Source organism: Panthera uncia (assembly GCF_023721935.1).
Source record: "Panthera uncia isolate 11264 chromosome A3 unlocalized genomic scaffold, Puncia_PCG_1.0 HiC_scaffold_11, whole genome shotgun sequence".
NCBI lineage: Eukaryota > Metazoa > Chordata > Mammalia > Carnivora > Felidae > Panthera > Panthera uncia.
The window spans coordinates 37,646,672-37,672,936 of NW_026057578.1; the positions used below are offsets into that span (position 1 = coordinate 37,646,672).

The 26,265-nt window shown below is 41.0% G+C and overlaps 1 pseudogene; it reads right to left on the bottom strand.

Moving 5' to 3' along the window:
* Positions 1 to 8,811: 8,811 nt before the first annotated feature.
* On the bottom strand, positions 8,812 to 20,773 carry LOC125935987 (60S ribosomal protein L31-like; annotated as a pseudogene).
* Positions 20,774 to 26,265: the final 5,492 nt, after the last annotated feature.

The following is a 26,265-nucleotide window of genomic DNA, read 5'->3' on the forward strand; positions in this document are numbered from 1 at the left end:
ATAATTCCAAGGCTCAAATGGCAACATACCCCTCCAAGCAGAGCAATTGGGCTGGGCTGCCCTCTGTGGGGGTGGAGGTGCTCCATTCACTCCAGACAGTCCAGTGCTGTAGAAAAGGCACGGTGATCATTGAAAGGCTGGCACAGCCTTAATTGTAGTGTTAGGTTCTGTCTCCAGCCACCAAGGAGAGCTCTGAAGACCAATTTGCAGGCTGCTGCTTCGGGTCAGATGTGGGACTTTACTGCCAGAGGTGAAACTCAGAAATAATTTGGAGCCCAATTCGGTTCCTGTCTGTCTATCTTGATGTCTGCCCTGCACACTGGGGCTTGAGAAGAAGCCTGCTAATGAGCCCAGCTCCACTTTGGGGTTGTGCTCTCCCCACACTTTGGGGATGTGCTCTCCCCACTGCACTGGCAGCCGGTGGTTCTCGGGAACAGGGCCACAGCACCCCTGAAAGGAGGCAAGAGAAAAGGCCACCGGTTGCTGTGTGCACATGCAGGAGAAGCAGAGAGAGCCCTGAGTCTCCCAATGTAGAGAGGAATGAAATGAACCCAGCAATCAGTGGCAAGGGCAGCCAGGCCTGACACTGGCAGGCTATATGCTGTCCGTGCACAGCATAGTGTCAGCCAAACATTTTCAGCACTTGGGAGTGACCAAGCCCATAGGTAGACCCAGGTACAGAGAAAAAAACATCCACATACAGAGAAGCGAACATTCTGTTCACTCGAAGCTGAAGTTTGTGTTAGCCCGAGAGCAAGGCAGCTGAGGGGGCTATAAACAAACCACTGGGACACATAGCAGGTCTTTTTAAAACTCTTCCTCCCTTTTAAAAGAGAGCAGAAGACATTTTGCCAAGTGGGAGGTTGGTGGAGGTGGGGGAGGGGGCAGACAGAGAATCAGAGAACCAGTGTGACAATATCAGCCACAGGAAAATTCAACTTTTACAAATTGAATTAGAAACTTCCAGAAGAGGGCAAACTGAGTGTGTCACACCATGTTAATACTCCCTAATTTACTGCAAAAATCCCATACCTGATTTTTTTTTCTTCAGAAAATAACCTTTTTAGGATTTGCTTTCATAGACAAAATCAGACATTTTCCAAAATGGCAGATTTGCTCAGTAATATATATTTGATTTGGGCATCTTTTTAAAATGACAAATGAATATGGGTACATTGGGTGTTGGGAATTCATACCTTGAGGAAAGAAAACAACTAACTGGAACCCAAGCATATAAAGATCAGGTGGGGCCTAATATACTCCCTTGAAGTCATCAGTGAGTAGGAACAAATTGCTTTCTCTCAACCCTTCTCTACCTCAGTAGTTTCCAAACTCATGTGAGCAGTGAACTCCTTCTTTCAAATGCAGATTGACACAAAGCCCCAAATACCAAACAGGTTCAAGCAGAGGGATCCTGGGGAAGCAGGTAAGGGCTTGTGAATCTGGAAGGGTGCCCCCAACTCTCCCTCTGCTATCACCCCAAGGAACCCCGCATATGCATCCTGGGTATGCCATGGAACACAGTCTGAGCTTCTCTGTAAAAATACACAGAAGTGGGCTCTACAGAGGGAAAAACATTAAGAAGTTTGTTTTATACTCCTGCTCTCAAACCTATTTTTATAAAAATAACAGTATATCTTTCCCAAGATAAAAATCATCAGTGGCTATTAGGAAGTAAAAGAGTCTTTCAATTTTAAAAGCATACATGAATTTTATAGGAAATCAGTTTTAGCTAATATTCTCAAAAGCCAGCATCCCTGGTTTTCAGGATGAGCCGTGGCATAACCCACAGTAACATGTAAATTTCAAAATTCATAACAACCTCTCAAGATAGATCTAGTAATCATTCTCCCTATTGAAGACACCATCCTGTGTTTCGCCTGTATCCATGAGGTAAATGGGTTGTTGGGCAAATCTATAGTCATTGAAGCTTGAAAGAGGGAAAAGCCTTAAAGCTGCAACTTTACTTTTTGGTATTAGTGGGTATGATGATGAGTCAGCTTGGAGGATGGGTCAAAGGATGGGCTCTGGTTAGTTACCAGAAAAGATGGATCAAACCAAACCTATAGAATAACCAGCTGGGACCTCTTCTGACTCTCTGCCCCAAAAGGTGGCCACTGAGCCTTACTCATCCTTGAATCCCCAGGAATCAGTGCAGAATGGTTGTGGTTCTTACAAGATCAGCAGTCCTAACTTGCTTCATTCAGAACTCATTAGAATAATCCCTCCCGACACAAAATAGCTAGATTTATCTTTGCAAGCAGTGCTACTCTCTGGTGATTGTTTTGTTGACATTGTTGAAACTCTTGTAAGTTACATGAATTCAGAATGCTTCATTCACTTGTTGGTAGAGGGAAAAGATGTTAATCTAACTACCTATAAGTAATTAATCAACTTGGAGAACAATTGAGTCTATTGATCAATTACTGTGTGTAAATTTATTTTTTTTTATTTTTTTTTAAACGTTTTATTTTATTTTTGAGACAGAGAGAGACAGAGCATAAATGGGGGAGGGGCAGAAAGAGAGGGAGACACAGAATCGGAAGCAGGCTCCAGGCTCTGAGCCATCAGCCCAGAGCCCGACGCGGGGCTCGAACTCATGGACCGCGAGATCGTGACTTGAGCTGAAGTCGGACGCTTAACCGACTGAGCCACCCAGGCGCCCCGTACTGTGTGTAAATTTAAGAGAAAGGTTTAACATAATGGACAAGAAGAGAACAGGAGTTGGAGTCTGAAAAGGTGGCTCAAATTTCAGGTCTGTCACTCACTCTGTGTCCCATAAGACACCTGAACTGCTCCCAACCTCAGTGTGTTCACCTATAAAATTCAAAGCTGGAAGAATATCTATCTCACAGGTTTATGAAGGTTTTATGAAGAATAAAATTGAAATATATGTAAAGCTCTCTTGCATAGAGCCCAGAAAAAATCAAAAACTCAGTAAATTGTATCTAGCATGACCAATAAAAAGAATAAACATTTTTTTCCCTGTAACCAGCAACAGGAAGAAATGATAACTAAGAGAAAAGAAGAGACAAGACCAAGAAAGAGCTGTTTTAACAGGGCAGCAGGATAAGGTCCTGTAGAAGAGATCTCTCCTCCTTGTCCAAAATATGGCCCAATGTACACCCCTATGTGATTCCACGGCCATAGTGAATGAATACCATGTGAGTGGGTACCTAGTGTGTTTTGAGGAGCCTTTCTCTGTTTAGAATTTCCCACATTATAAGTCTGCCTTTCTTAGGTAGAAACCAAAATTAATCATTTCCAGATTCCTTTGTAAGTAAGACCCAGATATATGATTTCAACTCCCAATCACATATTCCCAACTTGATTTGGAAGAGAAACTAGTTGCCATGTAGAATCCATGTTCTGGTGAAGGTGACTAAGTATAGTGGAGAGAATTCCTATTTCACATGGAGCACTGGCTGAGGTCATGGAAATAGCACCTGCACCTATGACACCTGTAGAGCTGGTGTGCCTGATGGTAGTGGCACTGGGTCTCTCCTGGCGTCATTAGCGGTACCATTTAGCCATCATTCTTGCTGCCTAGGCTCCATATCTAATTCTCTAGCCCTCTATAATGCTATGAGCTATCTAATATCTAAGAATAAGTTTATTTTATTACTTAACTAGTAGAGTGGATTCTGCTACTTGCAATTCAAGAATGCTGCCAATTGCCTACCTCAAGACCACCATTGCATCACAGCCCAGAAATGGGCACTCAGTAAATAATGCTCCTGAAAATAAATCACCAAAAGAAAAGCAAAAGTTTTATACGTTCAGAAAATTGAGTCTTAAAAGTCATGGCATATTATAAAAAGGCTTCCATTTTAGAAAATGGGTAATACAAACATTTAGGAAGAAAATGAATAAGTGTTGGTCATGACAGACTTTGTGCTCTGAATTTAGTCTGTGTTATCTCATCAAAATTGATTTCACTATGCAGAATTTGATGAATCAAGTACCACCTACTTGTTGATTTCAGTCATGACACATGCATTAGGTGCCACTGTCATAAACTGGAAGGCATTGGCAACCATCTGTAGCCCATACTCTAACTCACCAGATAAAGATATAAATAGTGTGTGGGTGGGAAAGTTTCTAATCATCTGTAAGCACAACAGAAAAAAATACATCACTTCTATCCATTAATTATTGTTGTTTAAAAACAACCAGTCATTCATTTATTCATGATTTTTATTCAACAAATATTTATTTATTCAGGACAACCACATACCTGATGTTATGCTAGGTGCCAGAAATAATTAACAGTTACTAATATATCACTTGTCAATGGTATAATTAAAATCAACTTTCCGGGTGTTTTCACTTTCAATGCTTAATAGACATGCAACATCGTTGTCTACAATCTCAATAAGATTGACTCCAACTCTCTTTGCATGTTCTGGAAAGTTCCAAATTCCCCACCACCACCATAACAATTGTAAATACCTGAGGTGATATTTTTCCCATTCCTTCTGGCTATTATTTACAACCTGTCATGAATTATACCCCTTGCATTATATATCTTGTGACTTTTTTCTGAATCTCATTTTCCTAACTCTACTACCAAAGAATCCCATTTATAGAAACCTTTATGTACAGAGCATATTTGAAGAGACAGAGATGTTTATATTAGAGCAGTATAAACAAGTACAAAATGAATATTTTCCATCTGAGCTGGGAAGTTCCTTGTTCCCTTTCAATGGGTTCAGTCACCACATCACCTCTATTCCTACTTCCCTTCTTCTTGTCCCTATGTCCCCTACTTCTTGTGTATTCATATATAACAAAGTCACTAATATATTGAGCTTTAGAGACAAGACTCTCATGTGTGGATCCCAGCTCTACCTCCTATAATCCATATGACCTTGGGCAAGTTACTTCACCTCTGGAGGCCACAGTTGGCTCATCTATAAAATGGGGATCACTCTAGTTTACAGTGTTGCTGTAAAAGTTAAGTGAGTTACACTGGTCAGAGTGGCTAAAATTAACAACTCAGGAAACAGTAGATGCTGAAGAGGATGTGGAGAAGTGAGAACCCTCTTGCACTGTTGGTAGGAATGCAAACCGGTGCAGCCGCTCTGGAAAACAGTGTGGAGGTTCCTCAAAAAATTAAAAATAAAACTACCCTATGACCCAGCAATAGCACTACTAGGAATTTATCCAAAGGATATAGGAGTGCTGATTCATAGGGGCACATGTACCCCAGTGTTTATAGCAGCGCTTTCAACAATAGCCAAGTTATGGAAAGAACCTAAATCTCCAACAACTGATGAATGGATAAAGAAGATGTGGTTTATATATACAATGGTATACTACTTGGCAATGAGAAAGAATGAAATCATGCCATTTGCAGCAAGGTGGGTGGAACTGGAGGGTACTATGCTAATGAAGTAAGTCAGAGAAAGACAGATATCATATGTCTTCACTCATATGTAGAACTTGAGAAACTTAGCAGAAGACCATGGGTGAAGGGAAGGGGAAAAAAATAGTTACAAACAGAGGTGGAGGAAGGCAAACCATAAGAGATTCCTAAATACAGAGAACAAACTGAGGGTTGATGGAGGGGTGGGTGGAGGAGAGGGGGAAATGGGTGATGGGCATTGAGGAGGGCACTTGTTGGGATGAGTACTGGGTGTTGTATGTAAGTGATGAATCACGGGAATCTACCTCCAATTCCAAGAGCACACTGTATACACTGTATGTTAGCCAATTTAACAATAAATTATATTTTTAAAAAAAGTTAAGTTGGTTAATACATTTATATAGGCCTAGCACATGATGAATGTGTACACATGTTAGGATTTTTACTGTTGTTAACACAGACCTGCTCAATTACCCTATTTGTACCGTTACCTGTATTAATCTATGTCTCATATTCTGGCCTGAGAAATGGTGGAAATGAATTTTTTTTCCCTAAAAGAAATTCTGTTTCCATTTCCTAAAATAATATATTTTATTGGCCTACATGAAAAGGCTCATATAACAGGACAGAATGGGAATTAAGCAGTTAAGCACTTGGTTTTGAAGACAGATGGCCTAGGTTGAAGCCTGGAACCACTCCTTACAATTTTTCTCCCATTTGGGCAGTTGGTCACTTCCTACTCTTGAGTTTCCTCATCTATAAAATAGGATAATAATACTACCTACTGCATAAGAATGTTTAAGGATGAAATAAGTCAATTCCTTGAGAAAGTAAAAATCAGCTTGGAATTTAAAGTAAAAATCTGGCTATTATCAGGCTTGGTAAATAGAAAAGATAAAGCCAGCACCAAGTTAACCGCAAATAACATTCCTCCCAAGGGCACCCTAGAGCTGTAAAGCATTGCAAAACCCTTTCATTGTGTGACAAATGCTTTTTTACCCACTGAGAAACTCTGTTCTCTAAATCATAGACTCTGAGAAATACTGCTCTTTGAAATCATACCCAATGTGAATGAAACCCCACTCTGTTTGTTTCAGGTTTTGTGTCTTTTAAAAAAAAACAAACAAACATTTATTATCTTACAGTTTCTGTAGGTCATAAGTCCCGGGGGTTCACATGGTTCCTCTGCTAAGTTAAGGATTCACACAAGGACGAAATCAAAGTATTGGCAGGCTGCATTCCTTACCAGAGGCTCTGGGGAAAAGTGTTCTGAGCTCATTCAGATTGTTGGCTGAACTCAGTGCCTTGTTGTTGTAGGACTGAGGTCCCATTTCCTTTCTGGCTGACAGCCAGATTTGTCTGTGCTCCTGACAGCTTCCCACAAAAGCATCCTGCTCTTACCTAGAGAATCTAAGTCCTTTGACACAGAAAAACAGCCCAGACGTACAAGCCATGTGCAAACCTTCAGGTAAGGAGTTTCTGGCTATAGTCCTCCACATCTACCTTAATTTTACTGTCTCAAACAAAGCAAAAGGATCTTGAGTCCATTTTGTGTCCAGATTTAATGCTGACGCCTTATACATAGCCTTGCTTTGCTTTGAGTCCATCAGGATGTTGCTTCAGATGTTAAATTTCACCCTTCTCCAAAATCCTACAATTGTACTTTTTATTTTATTTGGCACAATAGACCACACTTCCACTAGCGTGTTCTCTCCCTCTTTGCAATGAGTCAATTATCTGGCTTAGTAGGACTAGAGACTTATCGCTGGTGTTCTTAGGCTGGTTGGGCTAGAAAAACTCTGCTTAAAATGCAGGCTGGCACATGATAACACTTGACTGAATCTCAGCTATTATGAAAAATATAATAATAATTATTATAATTATAATAATAATTATTATTATCATAAACTCTGTGGATAAATTCAAATAAAAGAGCAATAATGTTGTGCCAAGGATAGAAGCTGTGAACAAGCCAATTGGAAAAAGCAAAAAAACAAAAACAAATCACCATGCACTGTGTCTGCAGAAATCCCTGTAACTGCAGAGATTTTTCTGAAAGCAAATTTCCACTTCAGAAATCTCTCTTGCTGTCATGTGACCCCACCCGTTAGTGTTTGCAGAAGCCGTTCAGTCATTTGAAGTACTTCAACATGCAGCGTGGCCCCATGTTTACTCCTCTGGACTGTGAGTTGAAACAATTAAGCCACAGCATGTGAGACTAAGAATTGATTTAATTTTTTTAATGTTTATTTATTATTGAGAGACAGAGAGGCAGAGCATGAGAAGGGGAGGGGCAGAGAGAAGGGGAGACACAGAATCCGAAGCAGGCTCCAGGCTCGGAGCTGACAACACAGAGCTGGACGTGGGGCTCAAACTCACAAACCATGAGATCATGACCTGAGCCGAAGTTGGATGCTCAACTGACTGAGCCACCCAGACGCCCCTAAGAATTGATTTAAAATCAGCCCTATAACTGATACTAAGTGAAAAAATAAGTTGATCTCAGAAATGTTCTCGCTTCTTCCGACCAAAAATGTAAAATGTAAAAGATGTTTACAAACTTAATAATCATGAGTAACCCTGACATAATATAAAGGGCTTTGGGCTTGGAGGATCTTTTAGAAACATACCGGACACCAACTTTGGGGTTCAAGGAGGACACTGGTGAGGATAGAGGACATGCAGCATGAGAAAGATGTCCCTTAGAGCCGCTTCACCTTTCTGGCCTACCTCGGGAACATTTCTCATATGGATAAATAATATTCAGAAAAATAGATTCAAAAGCCATTTATCAAACATTTAAAAGAGTTGAGTCAGTACCCAATAATTATTGGCACATGATAGACTCTCAATAAATAAATAAATGAGCTCTGATATGTGTTTCAGGCAAAATACCACCCTCTGGAAATGTTAACATGAGAGCAAATGCTGGCATGGGCATGATAAGGAACAGCCAGCAAGGAATATAAAAATAGTTCAGATGTAAATGGATAAAACCATCCCTAGGGCCATGGAAGAGCAAAATATTTTGTGAAATTCAGAACAGACAAAGCAATTCAGCTCACTTGGGCAAAGCTGATGACTTATTGGTTCTCAGGCCAACTGGCCTGCCTTCTGTAACTCTATGGGTGTTGACTGGTGAGTATTGGATGCATACATTTCCACAGTGTGTTTTTTGTTCCAGTCTCAGCAGAGACTCAAGCCCTTTTTTGTATGAACACTTCTGATTTTCAATATACAGGCTCCTACTTAGTTAACAAATAAGTACTATTCACAGGAAACACACAAACACCAATTCATTAATATGGTATTTGTTCTTTTCTGTTGTTCTGTGCTAATTCATTTGGAGGGCAATATTTAAGATGCAGTAAAAGACAATGAAAGATACAGTGAACTCCCAACTTAAGTAATAGAATCACCATCCAATTGAAATTCCATTTTTTTTTTTTTTTTGCAGTTTTATACCTTTACTTGGCAATCAACCATTAGTTCTCATCCACATTAATGGTCTGTAAATTTTCAAAAGTGGTGACAGGTACATAGGTAACTAACATATAGAGCTTGTTTGACGACTCTTCATCCTCATTACATTTTCGGGACAACCGCACATGGATATGGTATGGAATATTCCTTATTTCTTTGGCCCAGACAGTTTTGTTGAAGCTGGTGTCAATGTGCATGTCTGGAGTTCCCATCTCCTTCATGGCAAATTTCTGGATCCCTTTAAGTGCCCAAGGGGCATGCTTCTTGAAACCACTCCACAGATGCACTTGTCAATGTTGATGTGTATTCTCTGGTCACTACCTCGTTGATAGCAGAACAGCCCTTCTTCTCTCCACCCTTCTATGTGGGACCCAAGTTGGAAAGTGAAATTCCATCTCTGATTACAGACCCCTCATTCCTCACTTGAGTTATCAGCAATCCTGAATTTGGGGATTATTATTTCTATATCTTCTTTAAGCTTTTAAAGCATTTATAATTATACCTTATAAAGTCTATACAATATTGTTTGTATATTTTAGCCTAAGTATAACTGGTATTGTACTTTATTTTGCTGAAAATTGGTTTTTACTCAATGATATATTTTTGAGATTCATCCCTGTTGATGCATGTACTGCCTGTATAGTATTCCACTGTAAGAGTATACAGAACTTATTCATTCTTTGAAGTTGTTTCAAAAAAATTTTTTGTTATTATAAACAATGGTTTTCTATAGTACATAGTTAACAAGAAGAATATACTATAACTGTTACTGCAACTACTACTAATGATAATAAGAGCTAACTTTTTTTTTTTTAACGTTTTATTTATTTTTGAGACAGAGAGAGACAGAGCATGAACAGGGGAGGGTCAGAGAGAGGGAGACATAGAATCTGAAACAGGCTCCAGGCTCTGAGCTGTCAGCACAGAGCCCGACGCGGGCTCGAACTCACGGACCGCGAGATCGTGACCTGAGCTGAAGTCGGACGCTTAACCGACTGAGCCACCCAGGCGCCCCAATAAGAGCTAACTTTTATTAGTCTGTTTGTTTTACTAATTTAGTGACTTAATTAATTCAATTAGCTTTACTAGTTTGTTTTACTAAGTTAATCTAAGAATTCTGTTAAGTAGATACATTATTAACTCCATTTTGCCAATAAGGAAAACATTGGAGGGGTATTATTGAGTTTAGAATATAAATTTTCTAGCTTATAAAATATTACCCAATTATAAAATTTATATTCCCATCAGGCATATATAAAAATTTCTGTTGCTTCACAGTCTCATCAAAACTTGGTGCCATCAGATTTAAAATTTGTTTTCAAATATGTACATAGAGATTGCCAATGTAAAGAGTGCATTCATTGACTATTTGAAATAGAGAGATCAGCAGAATAAAGGGAAGTGTATTTCAGGAACAGAAGTTAGGATCTGAAAACTCAGTAGAAATACCCTAACAGAAGACTACTAATTGGTAGTCTCACACACACACACACACACACACACACACACGCACCCAAGCAATAGAGCCATACACATGCTAATTCTTCTTTTACCCAGTAATAATTTCCTGTCAAAGACCATAGGGGGATATCTGAATTAGAGATCAGAGAATGGAAAATTCCTTTATCTCTAACTCTTAATTCTTCCCTACTTTTAATATTATGACTTTTCAATAAATGTTGTGTCCCTAAGCACCTCTGCTTTCTCCTTTCGTTATGAATTATTCATATAACATAGAACAAATCAATAACACTCCTTTTAACCTAAAGTTATCACTTTTCACCAGCAATCATTCATTTTCTTTTGTCTCCTCTAGGAGAAAGAAAAGTTTATTAGGTATGCTTGATCAATGTGAAAACACACTCAAACTAGAAACACAAGAAGATTAAAAGTCTTCAGTCCAAATCAGACCAAGGCCCCCTCCAAAAACAAAAAAACTCCAAAACACCCTTATAACTAACTAAACAATGGAAGACACCAATTTTCACTAGATCATTAGTATTAAACCTTTAAACCCAGAGGGATTTTAAAGCGATACTGGGGCATCTAGGTGGCTCAGAGGGTTAAGTGTCTGTCTTCAGCTCAGGTCATGATCTTGGTTCAAGAGTTTGAGCCCTGTGTGGGGCTCTGTGCCAACAGCTCAGAGCCTGGGGTCTGCTTCGAATTTTGTTTCCTTCTCTTTCTGCCTCTCCCCCCACCTCTCTCTCTCAAAAATAAATAAACATTAAAAAAAAAAATTAAAGTGACACCAGCTGGATAATCCGCACAAGGTGGGAAATGGGCTTCTCATCAAACTATTACAGATTCCTTCCTCATTAAAGGGCCTTCTGTGTTGAGTGGATTGCAGAAATGTGGGCATTTCTGTAAGGGAGCTATGAAAACATGCTTGACTGGATGAAAAGGTAGCCTTCTTTTACTAAAAACAAATTCAGTTCATAAAAAGTTAAGATAGGCTCTAACAATAAAATTAATTATATTTTAGTTACACATCCAATGTTTTTATGGCAAACTCCTTTCTCTACAGAGAAAATTCAAGGTACTGTCACCTCCATAAAACACTACACCTAATTCTCAAAAGAAGAATTGCAGAACTCTGAAAATCCTAGGTCCCTATTAAATTTAAGAATTTTTACTAGCTATGAACCATGTCCTCTGATCTTGCAACCCCAGCAAAAACATCAACAGTAACCAAAATATTTCTCTTCTTTTGTCTTAGTCCCATACATTTTGAAACAAACTGACTTCTTAACTAACCTGGATTCTCCAGTGGAAAATACTGAGATAAATCAATTGTCTCTTCTTGGCATTCCAGTTCCAAAAAGAAGCCCAAAGAGATGTTTGGTGTCACTGTTACTGACAAAATCCCTGAAGCTCAGGGATAGAAAGAATGTCTTATCCTTCCCACTTCCCTGAAGCAAAGTAAACCTGTTTCATGGTATACTGTGGGCTCTTGAAAATATTTTTGAGCTATTTAGCTATTGTAAACCAGTCTTTATTCTTGCATGAAACCACTTGAAGGTAGATGGAATCTTCCATAATTAAAAGAGAGAGAGAGAGAGAGAGAGAGAGAGAGAGAGAGAACTTGACCATTTCTCTCCATCTGATCCTTGATCAACCCAGATTATATCTATTCTCCATTACAAAACTTAAGTCTGATACCTCCTGAATTACCCAAGACTTAGAAGGAACTCATGATTCTAAGAACAACCAGAAACTTCTACATAACATTCTGACTAACAATTTTTGAACTCTTTCCTTGGGAGACACTGTCTTTTGGAATGCTTTAGCAAGAGTTGAAGATAGAGGAAATATGCTGTTATGTAAAAATGCATAAACCCTGGGACAGATATCTGGAGGAATCATCAAAGCATACTATCTTTTAAAAGTGTCTGAGAGGTGGGGAATGTCCAGGAAATACCAGTGTAGGGAAGGACTATGGAGTGGCAAAAAGAAGGGAGAGAGAACAAGGAGGAGAAGGAACAATAAGAAAGGCAGAAAAAACACCTCTTGCATTTTATCTCATAAAGTCACAGTTCTCTCTGATAAATGATTATGGTAAGAAATCTGATAATTTACCTTAAGGAAACATACAATTTTTCTTTCTTGAACACAATTCAGGTTTATTTCTTTGGGAACACGCTAAACTCCAGATTATTCAGAATATCAGTAAGGGAAATACTGTCCCAAAAATACTAAATAAATATTTACTTTTAGAAATTGAACTGTCTGGGCATGCACATATACACACAAACGTTGCAGGATTTTTTCCCCTCAATATCCAGGATTCATTGTCTCACCACTTTGAAGAATGAAGAGGTGGACACAAAATGAGCAGCAGGCAAAAGCTTATTAGAATATAAGATCAGAAAGAAAGAATAGTATGGAAGCTCTCTTTATTGACAGAGGGCACTCAAAAGTGAATGTCCTAGATTATAGGCAAGAGTCTTTGTTTTACAAGGTTCTGGTCAGCCCCTCCCCTTCCCTTCCCTTCCCTTCCCTTTCCTTCCTTCTCAGGTTCTACCCTTAACTGGATAGGTGACTCTAGGTATTAGGTTGTTCATGCCTGATTGGTTTGTTGCATTGTGTGAAGAATCAGACTATGGTCATACTGTCCTTGTGTAACATAAGTTTTATGGTTTACTTCTTAGAGTTAAGTATTTTGATTGTCAAATTCCTGAGTGGGAGTAGGTTATGTCTGTTACATTCTTAAGAAGAACCTTACCCCAGAGGGGATTTACTGTGGTCAGACACTCCCAGCATTGTTTCAAAGTATGTGTTTTTCCCCCCAGGGACCTCAGGTCCTAACCTTTCCCTCTCTGCCTATTTTATCCTATCTTTCCCTACCATACAAATACCCATCTACCAGAATAAACCAGGACTCCTTCCTCCTCAGCTTTCTTCTGTATTGCCACTGGCTATGGGACATGGTGGTTGTAAAGACAAGATGCTAGATCTCAGGGACAACAGAAATGAGATAATACATCCACGTTATCAAGACCCACAATAGGGAATGAACATTATTGGTCATACTTTTAGTGAAGTTTTCCCCAGAAACATACCCTGAGTCCAGAATTTATGGGCATTTAGTTCATTGGGGTGATAAAAGTAACACAGGGGACTGGAGTAGGAAAGGAAACAGGGAGGAAACATCGCCAAAGAAGAATGTGTTGTCAAACCAGTTGTCCCCAAGGTGACTCAGGAAGTACGGGACTAGTACAGTTCACAATGCCTTAGACCTGACCCATCTGAGGGGAGAGGAAGCTGGAAGTGTACCCATCAAGTCCTATAAGTCATTGATTGAGGCTAATGGCATGAGTGTTGATGGTATCAACTTAGGTCCTTGGGCTCTCTAAACAAGAAATTGCATAGAGGTCAAGTAAGAGTTCCAGGCGAGGCTTTTATTAGGGCTTATGCCAGAGCACAAGGGAGACAACACAAAGGGAAAGCGTCCTTCAGGCTAGCTCCCTGAAAAAATTTTTAAAGGGGCTAAGGTAGGAAAAGAGACACATCCAAGTAGGTTGGGGTAAGGAGATACTGGAGGTTGAATGCCCAAACACAGTGGACAGAATATGGTGTTACATACATTGAATGTGTCATTAGCATGTTAAATCTCCACCCACATATGATTTTTAGCATTATAGTGAGTGGGAAAGTCGGTACTGGGGTCTACCTTGGTGCAGGCTGGTTTGGTCCTCTCTTCATAGTTGAGTGTCTCCATTCAGTGAGGGTCTTCCCTTTGCATATTCCTACCCAAAGGCTATAGCTATCCTGGAAGATCTACCCAAGGGACATTATTATTATTTAGGAATCCTGGATTTCCTAGATAGGTGGAGGGGACCAGAGTCCTGTCCCTGCTCTCTCTTATTCCCCTTTGACAGATTTGACCCTCCTTATTTCTAAAGAGAAAGGGCTGAAGGTCTCATCTTCTGAAGCTACTTCCTGCTGAGAGGGAGGCCTTGGAGATGTAAAAATCTCTCACCAGAACATTAAACATGAATGGACCACTGCCCAAAGAGGCCAGGAGAAGGAGGAATCTGAGCTCCCCTCACAGGGTAGTTTGTTTCATGGTGGACCACAGAGGAATAGATGGGGGCAGGGAGAGAGGGGGGCACAAGCTTAGCAGGGTGAAGAGGAGCTAAACCATCTTTATAAAAGGGGACTGCAGTTAGGTGTATTATTGCATCTGGGGGACAGGAGTACTTCATCCAATGGCCCCTCCATCTAGTTCTAAGTCCTCTTTTATTCCCTGATGGCTATCCAAGGCAGATGAGGTCTGATAGGTGAACCTGTAGGAAGGGGTTGTTCTTCCTTTTCAGTGCATACAGTAGGAGTTAGGTTGATGGCCTGAGGAGAGTAGAGATGAATCCACACACCAGTGAGTCTGGTTGGGGGTACATGAAGACCTTGAAGAGGAAAATTATATAGGATAAATAGAGGGGGAGCTTCCCATATTGGTAAGGCAGGTATCCATACTGGAAATACCAACCAGTTGTCTCATGTTTTGGGAGGGGCACATGATATCAGTCCAACCTCTTGGGAGGAAAGAGGGCCTGGGCATTGAGTGCAGTCATGTGGCCAATGATCCAATCAATCATACTTGCATAATGAAATCCCAGTAAAATATCCTGACACCCAAACCTCAATTGAGCTTCCTTAGTTGGTGATTATACATTAATGTGCCAGGAGGGGGACATGTCCAAAAGACATGCAAATTTCACTTTGGGGACCATCCCAGACATCACCCTGTGCATCTCTCCATCTGATTGCTCCTCACTTGTATTCTTTATTTTAATTATTTATAAGTACAGCCTTTCTTGAATCTGTGAGATCTTCTAGCAAACTATCAAGACTTAAGGAACAATGGGAACTCCTGAATTTATAGCCAGTTGGTCAGAAGTGCAGGCAAATGGAACTCCCAAGCTTGGGGCTGGCATCTGAAGTGAGAGCAGTCTTGTAGAGGTGTTTGCCATTGACTTGTGATATCTAACCAACTCCAGATAGACTCAGAATTGCACAGTACAACTCAAGAAGTTACACAATTCATTTAAGGTCCTTTCAGTGCTGAGTGTGGGCAGACTCCAACATAGGTTCTCCTTGCTCTAATTACAATTGATTTCCACAACGCCTTGCTGAGTTTTAGCACCTCAGGAAGGTTCAGGCTAGGATCAGGGAATATTGTAGTTAAAGCTGACTTACGACCTCTGAGAATATAAATTATGTGCCGTTTCTAAAAATAAAAAATAACAATAAAAATATACAAAGTCTATTGTAACAAATAAGTCTATACATGCATATATAATAGTGCCAAACCTATTCTTAAACTGCTATAGCCTGAAATTTAGCCCAGAAACTGAGACTGGATTATTTATCAAGGCATCTTGAGTTTTTTCCTGATGGGGTCTCTGCCATCATGTTTCGGGAGTTTTCCAGGTTCACTGGTTTTTGTTCACTTTCCGTAGCAAAAGTGCATGAAGTAAAGTCACACTTTTGTTCACACTAATCACAAATGTGCATAAAAAATTAAGCATTTTTTAATTTCTTTATGATTGACTTCATGATTTCCCCAACCTGCTGGTGTGTGTGTGTGTGTGTGTGTGTGCGCGCCCGCGCGCGCAGTATTTTATTTTGTGAGGTAGAGTGTAGATGACTTGTATAGATTTTTTTAAGTTATCTTTTCTTGAAGTATGATATACATACAGAAATTGATGTGAGGACGCGAGTAAACGGTCACGAAGGAATTCTTGAGACGTTTTTTGTGCAAAAAGATGCTTTTATTACAGCATGGGGACCGGGCCCGGGGGCAGAAAGAGCTGCACTTTTGCTTTATGATGGTGGTGATTATACACTTAGTGCTCAAGGAGGAGGAGATGTAAGGGAGTATTAGATCATAAATGTTTTCTTCGACTTTCTACTTGTAAAACTACTTTTGTAAGCTTTCTCTGGTGCTTATCCTTCAGCTCGATATTAACCAGGAAGCTGTACAGGCAGTCATGAGACGCTTTAAGAATGTAACAGCCAGCACCTATTTGATCCTTATCGGAACTATGCAGGCTATAGGGCAGCATTCTGGGCTAAAGATGAACACTTTTCTGTTTCTATCCCTCATCACAAATCACAAATGAATTTTCAAGATTATTGCATTGTGCGAAGGGTGAGGAGACCCTGTATTTCATTCAAGGGCTCAGTATTATTTTTTCTCTTTAACTATCGTTATAATAATTCTAATCCTAATTTCTGTTTTCCCCCGCTGCCCCTCTCTTTCCCTCCTTTGAAAAAAAAAAAACAAAACTGCCTCAGGAAGAGAAGTGTCATTTACCCAGAAATATACAATTGAAAGGCATACTCAGATATTTCAAAATATTAATCCCAAGAGATGCAAAGGTTAATTTTGGCATATTTCTCCCAATATGCCTACATGTAAGCAGAACCACACTTGATAACTAATGAGCTCTAACTCATCAGTTGCAGAAGGATTGGGTCAAGTCACCCTGAAAACAAAAGCGAAACAGAAGTGGCTTGGCATTTATAGTGTTTGATAGTTTGCAAGATGCTTTTTAATAGTTACCTTACTTTAACCTCAGAAGACCTTGTGGTCTATGTTTTACTATCTTAATTTTGAGGCCTGGAGCAATTCAACCGGTTCCTCCCCCCCCCCCCCAACATACAGCCATAATTTAAGAAAAAAACCCAGCATATTTTAAGCATGACTTTCCTGTGGTTTTAAAGGTAAAAATGAAATTTGTATTTGGGGCAAACTTCCTCAGTTTTTAGAAGAGACATTTTTAGCACATCCCCTCAGTCATTCAAATGGTTATCAAACACAAGCCAGTATCAGTGTCCTGGAAAAACACTACACAGGTGAAGTTAAGCTAAATGCAGATTGTACCCCCTGGGAACTAAGCACCCCATTTAGAGACATAAAGAGTCACTATCTTCACAGTAGAGTGCTCCCCTTACAGGTTATGATTATGTGAATTGATGTTTTGTTTTCTGGACAGGAGTCAGCAGTCTTGCATTCTGGAATATCTTGAAAACTTGGACTCTTGAAGTAGGCAGACAGGAAGGGCCCCAGAGAAGAAGCAAGTTGCTGAATTCTAGAAAAAGGGATCTGACATTTTATTTTGTTTCCCCTTTCTGCATTGTAACTCCCTTAGATTATCTTTAAATATTGAATTGAAAAAGCCATGTGTTAATTGTTCTTTGGAGAATTATTGTTTGTTCATATTCTCTGGCAGAGTGGACCAGAGAGAATAACTACAAGGGGGAAAAGGGGTTCACAGCCCTACAGGAGCAGAAAGAGGGAGGAGGTGAACGTTTGTATGCAACAGGAGGTGCCCAGGGCACAAGTGGGCCTGAGGAACATTCTGGTACTCTCCAGGGTTCTCAGAATCCCTGCTGTCACCCAGAGGGGACTCCAACTTGGGATCATTGCACAGTAAAGGAGAGAGAGAGCCTCCCACAACATACCTAGGGAAACCAGGTAACTACAATTAGCAAAAGGGACTGAGATGCATGTTCAAGTTCCCTGTCCACCATTCTTGCCATAGGGGCCAAGGGCAGGTTGTCCCAAAATGTGTCATTTTGGCATATTGGTTATTTTAATTTTTTTTAATGTTTACTTATTTTTGAGAGAGAGAGAGAGAGACAGAGTCAGAGACAGAGACAGAGACACAGTGTGAGCAGGGGAGGGGCAGAGAGAGAAGGAGATGCAGAATCTGAAGCAGGCTCCAGGCTCTGATCTATCAGCACAGAACCAGACGTGGGGCTCAAACTCATGAACCACAAGATCATGACCTGAGCAGAAGTCGGACACTTAACTGAGGCACCCCTAAATAAAAGTTATTGAAGAGACAGCCTGTGCAAGAACGCCCAGACCCTCCTCTGTCCCCCTGAAAGCAGGAAATAAATCTCCCATGTGGAAGCTAGCCTCCCTGGACCAGGACCAGGAGGTAGAGAGACATCCTTATCACCAGAGATGGGAGATTCAGGGCTGAGAAAGCTGTATAAACAGCCCTTGTGACTTTTTACTAATTCACTATCACAGCCCAAATTCTGTTTAGAATTCCTTACTAACTGAAGCTCCCAAAGTTAAGATTTCTTTGACCTGTCAATTCCTCACAGATTTATTGTCTCTCTATTTAAAAAGTATAAAATCTCTCTGCCTTGGTCATTTCTGGAGGTCTCCATTTTATTGTTGGGACTTCACGCACACATAACAAAATTTGGAATTTTTTTCCTCCCGTTAATCTGTGTAAATCCAATTTAATTCTCATTCTAACTGGAAGACCTTTCAGGGGAGAGGAAGACTCTTTCCCTCCCTTCATTACCCACTATCACACAGGGAAAAGGACAATTTTTAAAATATCAGAGTTGATATTTCATTTTACTACCAAAAAAATCAGGTAAATACTATGAATATGTCTAAACTCAGATGCCAGCTCTGTCCGTACAACCCCAAACAGGCCACCTAATCCATCTGGTAGTGAGATATTTCATCTGTAAAATAGAGATCTCCATATACCTAGTAGGTGTTTTATATGGATTAAATAAGGTAATTTAGAAAACGTACTTAGCCTGGGATCTGGTTGCCTGACTGTGATATTGTGATTTATAATAAATATGTATTTCATCTTCATCCCAGATGTTTCTGGCACAAATATCCTAAAACCCTTAGAATCTCCTGAATAAAGGTGTCTTAGTATTCATAACAAACCCCTTTCAACCACACCTGAGATTATGTCAATGCAGTGGCTTTTGGAAAGCATCTCAGGATGGGGCTGGTTACCAGGGAACCAATCTTGTGATAAGAAGGTTGGAACTTTCAGTCCCACCCCCTGATTTCCAGGGACGGAACAGGGGCTGGAGATTGAGTTTAAGTGTCAATGGCCAATGATTTAATCGATCTTGTCCATGTAATGAGACCTATAGAAAAATCCAAAAGGTTGGGGTTCTGGGAGATTCCTTCCCAGTTCACAAACACATGGAGAATTGGGGGAGAGTGGCATGTTCAGAGAGGGCATGGAAGCCCCCACCCTTACCCCATACCTTGCCCTAAGTGTCCCTTCATCTGGCTACTAGTTTGTATCCTTTAATACCCTTTGTAATAAACCAGTAATATATAAGTAAATCTGTTTCCTGACTTCTGTGACTGCTCCAGAAAATTAATTGAATGCAAAGAAGGGGGTGTGGGAACCTCTGATGTATACCCCGTTGGTTGGAAGCATAAGTGACAACTTGGACTCATGACTGGCATCTGAAGTGACAAGCAGTCTTGTGGGACTCGGCCCTTAACCTGTGGGATCTGATGCCATCTCCAGGTAGACTGTGTCAGAGTTGAGTTGAATTGTAGGACATTCAGCTGGTATCAGAGCATTGCTCGCTTGGGGGCAAAGAACCACCACACTGGAATCGAGTGCAGAATTTTACTGACCTTAATAAGTGTTCCATGAGTGTATTTTCTGTGGGGGACAATATCGTACACCAGTTCACTGTTATTCAAATTTATTCTAGGAAAAATGAAGGATGCAGGTTAATTGGAATTAAAATGTTCTGGCCCTTTGTATTTTGGAATTATAAAGATATTGTTTTTGAAAATGATAGAGGGAGAAATCCGTCCTATTTGCTTTAGGAGCAGCTTCTAGCTCTTCTCAGGTAGTGTGTGCATTGGTCTAGTGATAAATCTGTCCGGGATGCCGAGTAAACAACTGCTTGCCTCTAGTTGGATTTTCAATTACACCAGATATGTAATCTGGGAGGTCTGGGAGCCCTAGGCTGACGAGGACAGTGTTGTCTTTGTGGGGTTATTTATTTATTTGTTTGTTTGTTTATTTTTTTGTGGGGTTATTTAAAAAAGATCTTTGTTTACCTGCTCTCCAAATATCCTCCTCTCATATATTTCTTGCAGTCTGACATGTTTCCTTTTAATCCCAAAGGCTCTCTGTGTTCAAAGCCCCTTATCTATTATATTGTAAATGTCCCTGGGTGGGGGGGTGGGGATAACAGCTCTTTATTGACTAATATTTCAAGAAGAACCATAGCAACAAATGCTGAAGACAATTTCTTGGGAGCCCAAGATATAGGAGAGACGTATAAAAGAAAGGGAGGGAAGTGTTGAGGCAGACAGCAAGAGGTAGATTATCTCAAAAGTGGAGACAGATGACAAGGCCTGGTTTGGGAAATAGGCCAAGGCTCAGTTTCCCAGGGAGCCAACCTCAAGAACCCTCAGTTTCGCACCCTCACTTGTAGAGTGAGCATAACAATATGTACCTTACAGAGTGGTTTTAAAAATTAAATAAGGCAATGTGCAGACCTTGCTTGCACTACCCATTGGAAGGAAGTGATGCTCTATCTCAGGGCTCTGGGGTCTGAGGCACCTGCACTCAAGGCTTCGTCTACCACCTGCTGGTTATGGACACCAGGCATTGCTATTAGGTTCCATCTAGGTAAATGGGAACACATCTTGTCTGTGAGCTTACTCTCAAGAAGGAAAGGGGGGCGCCCAGATGGTTCAGTCTGTTAGTTGTCTGACTGTTGATTTCTGCTCAGGTCATGATCTCCCATTGCGTGGGATCAAGCCCTGCATCAGGCTCTGTGCTAACAGTGTGGAGCCTGCTTGGGATTCCTTCTGTCTCCCTCTCTCCCTGCCTCTACCCTGTGCTCTCTCTCTCTCTCTCTCTTCCTCTCAAAAATAAATAAATAAATAAATAAGAAGGAAAGGTATGAGGCACACCTTTTGAACTCCTAGTTAGCTAACTCTACAAATCACTCAAGTCTACTGCATTATGTCTACCGTCCAAAGAAAGGGGTTATCTAATGACACTAGGTGAATGGCTTATTAATCTAAAACCAAAATAGTGGTAATAATAATTTACTATTAGCCAGAAATAAGTTTGTCTGTGGTCATTAAAGTTAAAATACTCCTTTTCTTATAGCTATGCTGAGAAAGGCTACTGAAAAAGTGTAATAATAAAGGAGATGAGTAAAAATAAAGGCAGAATGCAAGTTTAAGTCTTGTGTTCTCAGACCGCAGGCCATCCCTTCCAGCTCCCACAGTTCCCACAATGACAGCTCTTTTCAGTTCTTAGTGAAATGCCTTTTTCAGATTCAGCCACAAGATGTCAGCCTATGCTTAGTCATTTCTATATTTTTCCAGGCCACATATCAATTTCTTCATCCCTTTCCTCCCTCTTGTTTTCTTTATTGAGTCTGAGCAGGTGAATAATCTTGAGCTTGTGGACACTGACAAATTACAACGGGTTGCCTTGAGCTCTAGCAGTGTCAGAAGGGCCTCTGCTAAGAGCAGCGTCCAGTCTCTGGAGGAGCTGCCTTTCCTTCTTACTGTGGCCCCCAGGCCCAGGAGGACACGGGCCCCTTGTCCAGTGTGTCTGCTGGAGCTTCCTGTGCAAGGACAGGAAACTAGTGTCCCTGATGTTGGAGAGGACACTGAATACCTGTCTCCTGTCAATGCATGAAGGCAACTCTGGAATGGCTTGGTAGCTCAATGGATGAAAATGCTTTCCTACTTACAGCCTGCCTACCCCAGGGTATCAGCAGAAACTTCCCTCGTGGGTGTGAGATACTCCAAGAGCCACCCTGTTGTCACACTACAGAGAAGGGAGAAAAAGGTGGTTTTTCTTTCTTTCCTTGTGTATTTCTGTAAGATCCCCCCACCTCAAACTTCTTCTAGACACCTTCTACCAGATGGAGGTATACAGCTCACTGGCCAGGCTGTCCCAGGAACGGTCACCAGCAAAAAGAGTGAGAACGCTGTGATCGGCTTAGATTGATTAGACTCATCCCCTAGGTCCAGGGAGGGCTTACCTTCCTGAAGCACATTGCTCTTAACAGAGATCAATAATCCTGGGAAAAATTCTAGGGCCTGGGTGATGGCTCTGAAGTCAGGACATAGCCCTATCTCCCAGGGGCCAGTGAACACAGTCCAGTTGTGGCTTCTCAGGGAGCTTCCTTGAAGCAGAGCAAGGAAACCACCAACTATAACAGTTTATACATAAACTGCTGCCCTTTGCTGGAGGAAGAGGAAAAAGAAACATACTTCTGTGACCTTCATGGACCCTCATATCGAGAGGCCCTGAGGTCAGTGCAGGGAGCACTGGGCCAGGTATCTGGAACTTGGGATATGGGACTTGTTCTGCTCAGACTGTCTGAGAACTTGAGAAAGTGCCTCTGCTCTCTGGTCCTGTTTCCTTCAGAGAAACAGCCAGTTCCAAGATGTGCAGCATTGCACAGAATCAGGCCGAGAGATTGCCCCTCCTTGGGAACACGTGGGCTCAGGCCCCGATTTGTTTGTCTCTCACTTTGCCCTTAAGCCAAGAATCATGGTAACCTGTAATTTCCAACCAAATTCTCTTCTGTGCTTGTGTAAATATTGGGCAGCACTATCAGAAGAAATCTCTCTGTACCTTTTCCCATACCTGACCCATGGAGATAAAATACCCAGACACAAAAGTAGGATATCCTGAAGAAGTGGACCTGGGAGAGGACATGAACTGTGAGGCCATTTGTGTGCAAACCTGTATATGGGAGACAAGTTGACATAGTGTTCACCGGACAGGGGTGTGTAGTAAGAGTATTCAAATACCACATCATGGTGTGCATCACCTTCAAGATCAAGGTCAACTCTGGGGAAAAGGAGGTGGATATAGGAATGGGAACTGGATTTTTGTTATAGGTAGCATGCTTTTTCTCCTTAAAAAGTACTATTTTTGCAGAGAAACACAAGTCATCTATTGAGATGCTGACGGCATATGAACAGTCACTAAACCCTTGGTGCAGCCCCCTTTGGGGGCTCAGGGTCTCAGAAACTCTAAAAGCCACAGAGAACCAGCTGTCCTGTTGACACACTCTAGGAATCGATGCCATTGCAACTTCCATGGGGTCAGAAGGAAACTAACTGCATAAGTCTTGACCAGGAGCCATCCAGCTTCCCCTGGGACCAGGTAGATAAGTAAGAAAGTCCTTATATTCAGAGCAACTTCAGGCGCCACCAGGAACAAGTCAGGCTGTGAGCCACCCTTGGCTTTAGCCTTGCTCTTATCCCACAACTTTATGCAAAAGAGAACTTGGCATCAAGGAGAAAAGTCACCTTTTGAAAGAGCATCTGCCACGGCCGGACAGTACATTTTTCTGTGTTAGTCACTGCCCTCACCTTGTCCTGATTGTCCCGAAGAGGGGAATTCAAGAAGAGAAGGGATAAATGAGCCCCCTGAAAGCTCTGTACATGGAAGGGCAGAGATTGGGCCTGGCTCTTGCTGGGCCCCAGATGGTGGATTCAAGAGCAAGGACTCTGGACCCAAATGCTCCATTCCCATGCTGCATACTCCCCTCTTTGCTCATTGACCTGCGGCAAGTTTCCTGAGTGTCCGTGCAGCTCAGTCTTCCCCTTAACCAACAATGCTAATGACAGTACCTGCCTCTGGGGTGTGAGGTTAAAATCACAAAGGATTCACAATAGTGCACAGCACAGTGAGTTTTTAGTATATGTCAGTTTCTTATTATTTTTTTACTATGATTTATCAACTACTCTGATTTCTTGAGGTTAGAGGTGCCACCTAACCTCTAGCACTATCCTAGGGCCCAAGGAGATAGTGGGTAAGGATTTTACAAGGACTACCTACTACAAAGTTGTAATGAAATGCAAACCTTCACCTGAGTCCCACTGGCACGGACAAGGAATTCCCAACCTGCTCTCTGCCTCAGAATCACATGAGTATTTTGTAAAGAAAAAAAAATTTTTAAAGAATAACACCATCATACTATTCTAAATAGTTCATATTAATTATTTATACAAGCAAAGAAAATAAAATAAGCAGTTCGATCAATGGGAGGTTACAACTTGACCTTGTGACTTTGGGTCATCTTCTTTGGCAATAATTTCAATTAAAAAAAAAAAACAGTCCTTGGATATGTGTCTAGCCAGGTATCCAAGGATGTACCCTCAGAAGTGTTCTTTATTTTACATTGTCAATGTCCTCCAGCCAAAGACCACCAGGGATAGACCTGTGATTGAACAAGTTGAATTTATTTCTCATTGAAATGAGGGGCAATACCATGGGGAAGTGTGGAGTCTCTCAGTAAGAACATGTTAGAGAAGACACTATAAGATTGGGGGCTTGGGTTGGGTGCTTTAGGGGCAGGTTCAAGGAATCATCTTTGCTCTGCAATGGATGCTGCAAGAAGTAGAGTTGGTTCTATGATGAAGTAGCTTGAAAAATCTTATGTACAATTTGGAAGTGAGGTTAGTGCTATGATGGGTAAAGCAGCTGTTAGATGTATTAGCCAGGAGGGGTATTTGCTCAGCTTTGTGGTTTGGACAATGTTCATGTGTCTGACTACATTTGGACATGACCGTGGAGTGGTTTTCTTTCTGCTTTGACCCCTCAGAGCTGCAATGTGGCCTTCCTAATGTTGGTGTTCTGTGAAATTGTTTCTACTGAACAGGAGAGCATTATGTCCAAGCTGTGAGGGCCAGGTCTTGCTCCTGGCAGCAATAAGCCTAACAGATGGTGTCAAGCCTGTTCCCAAATGTCAGGGGCCGCTTCTCTCTTTCTTGGTACCCTCTTTCAGCCAAGACCAGACTGTTAGGTTTCAGGACATAAATCGATGATCTTCTCTGTTGCTGAGGCATTACTAATCAGGTGTTGGTCCAGAGTGCACTGGCCCAGAGGTAATCTCTCCTGCTGCTTTGTTGCAGGGTGAGTTGCTGAATCATCGGACATGGCAATGACTGCCCAAGAGCATTTAAGACTCTGGATGGGATGCATCAGTCAACGGCATTGCAGGAGGTTACCAGAAACAGAAATGGTAATTAGTCCTTTCAACAGGCCTGACCACAGGGACATAATCATCAAACTGAGGCAAGAAAACATGGCCTGGAATCCAACAAGGTCAGTGGTGGAGACCTGGGTGCCTTTTCCTTTAGCCTAATCACAGGCTCTCTATCTTATTGCCTGAAGTATGTAGGTGCAGCAGGAAGTGTTGGCTATAAGACAAACTCTCCATTGTCTAGTTAAGAGAAAACTAACATCTTTGTGGTTATCTATGATTCTGACTAATAAATTTATTCTGATTTGTTGGGTTTCCAGAGAACAAAGTGTGTAACTCATGACATCTGCTAGTGTCAAAAGTAAGTTTTGGACTTCATGCAACTTTTCTAGTTGCAGTATCCCTACCATGGGAGTTGCTGTTCAAATACTATGCATGGAAAAGTCAGTTATGTTTCTTGGAGTTCTCCCAAGTAGACGCTGTTTGCCTCTTTCTGGAGGTCTCTGGATATCTTTTGTTCAGAGAAACATGATCCCCTGGAAGGGTAGTAGTTTTAAATATATGAAAATCTCTAACAATTATCCTGAATATGCAGGATTAGACACAATACACACTACACAATACACACTAAGTTATCTTTGTATTTAGGATAAGCCTGATGACCACAAAAGCAGCAGATCCTAATGGGGCATGAACTGTATTGAGATTATAACTATTATTTTGCAATAGTATTCACCAAATACTCTATACCCCAAGGAATTCATCAGTTCCTGCAAAAAAACCGAGACTGCACTGACAATTGGATCAAACACAGTCCAACATTAGTCCCCACTGGACTAGGTTATTCTGAGAGGGTTGTAATGGCTTTTGCAGAACCATTTTGTTGACATGGGTCAATATCCAATTTTTATTAGCCTAAATTTTGAATCAGTTATGTGAGAGAAGCTCATGAACCAGAAAGATCAGTATATGGAAATTTACCTTGAGTGTTTAAAGGAACAGTTATAAAATTTTTGTCCAGAAGCTATGGTCTGAGAAAAATGTGCCAAAGTATTTTGTGTTTTCTTAAATGGTAGAAGATCATGGCATGGGGTAGGGTCAGTTAAAAGTAACAGAATGATAAGGGAGATCAT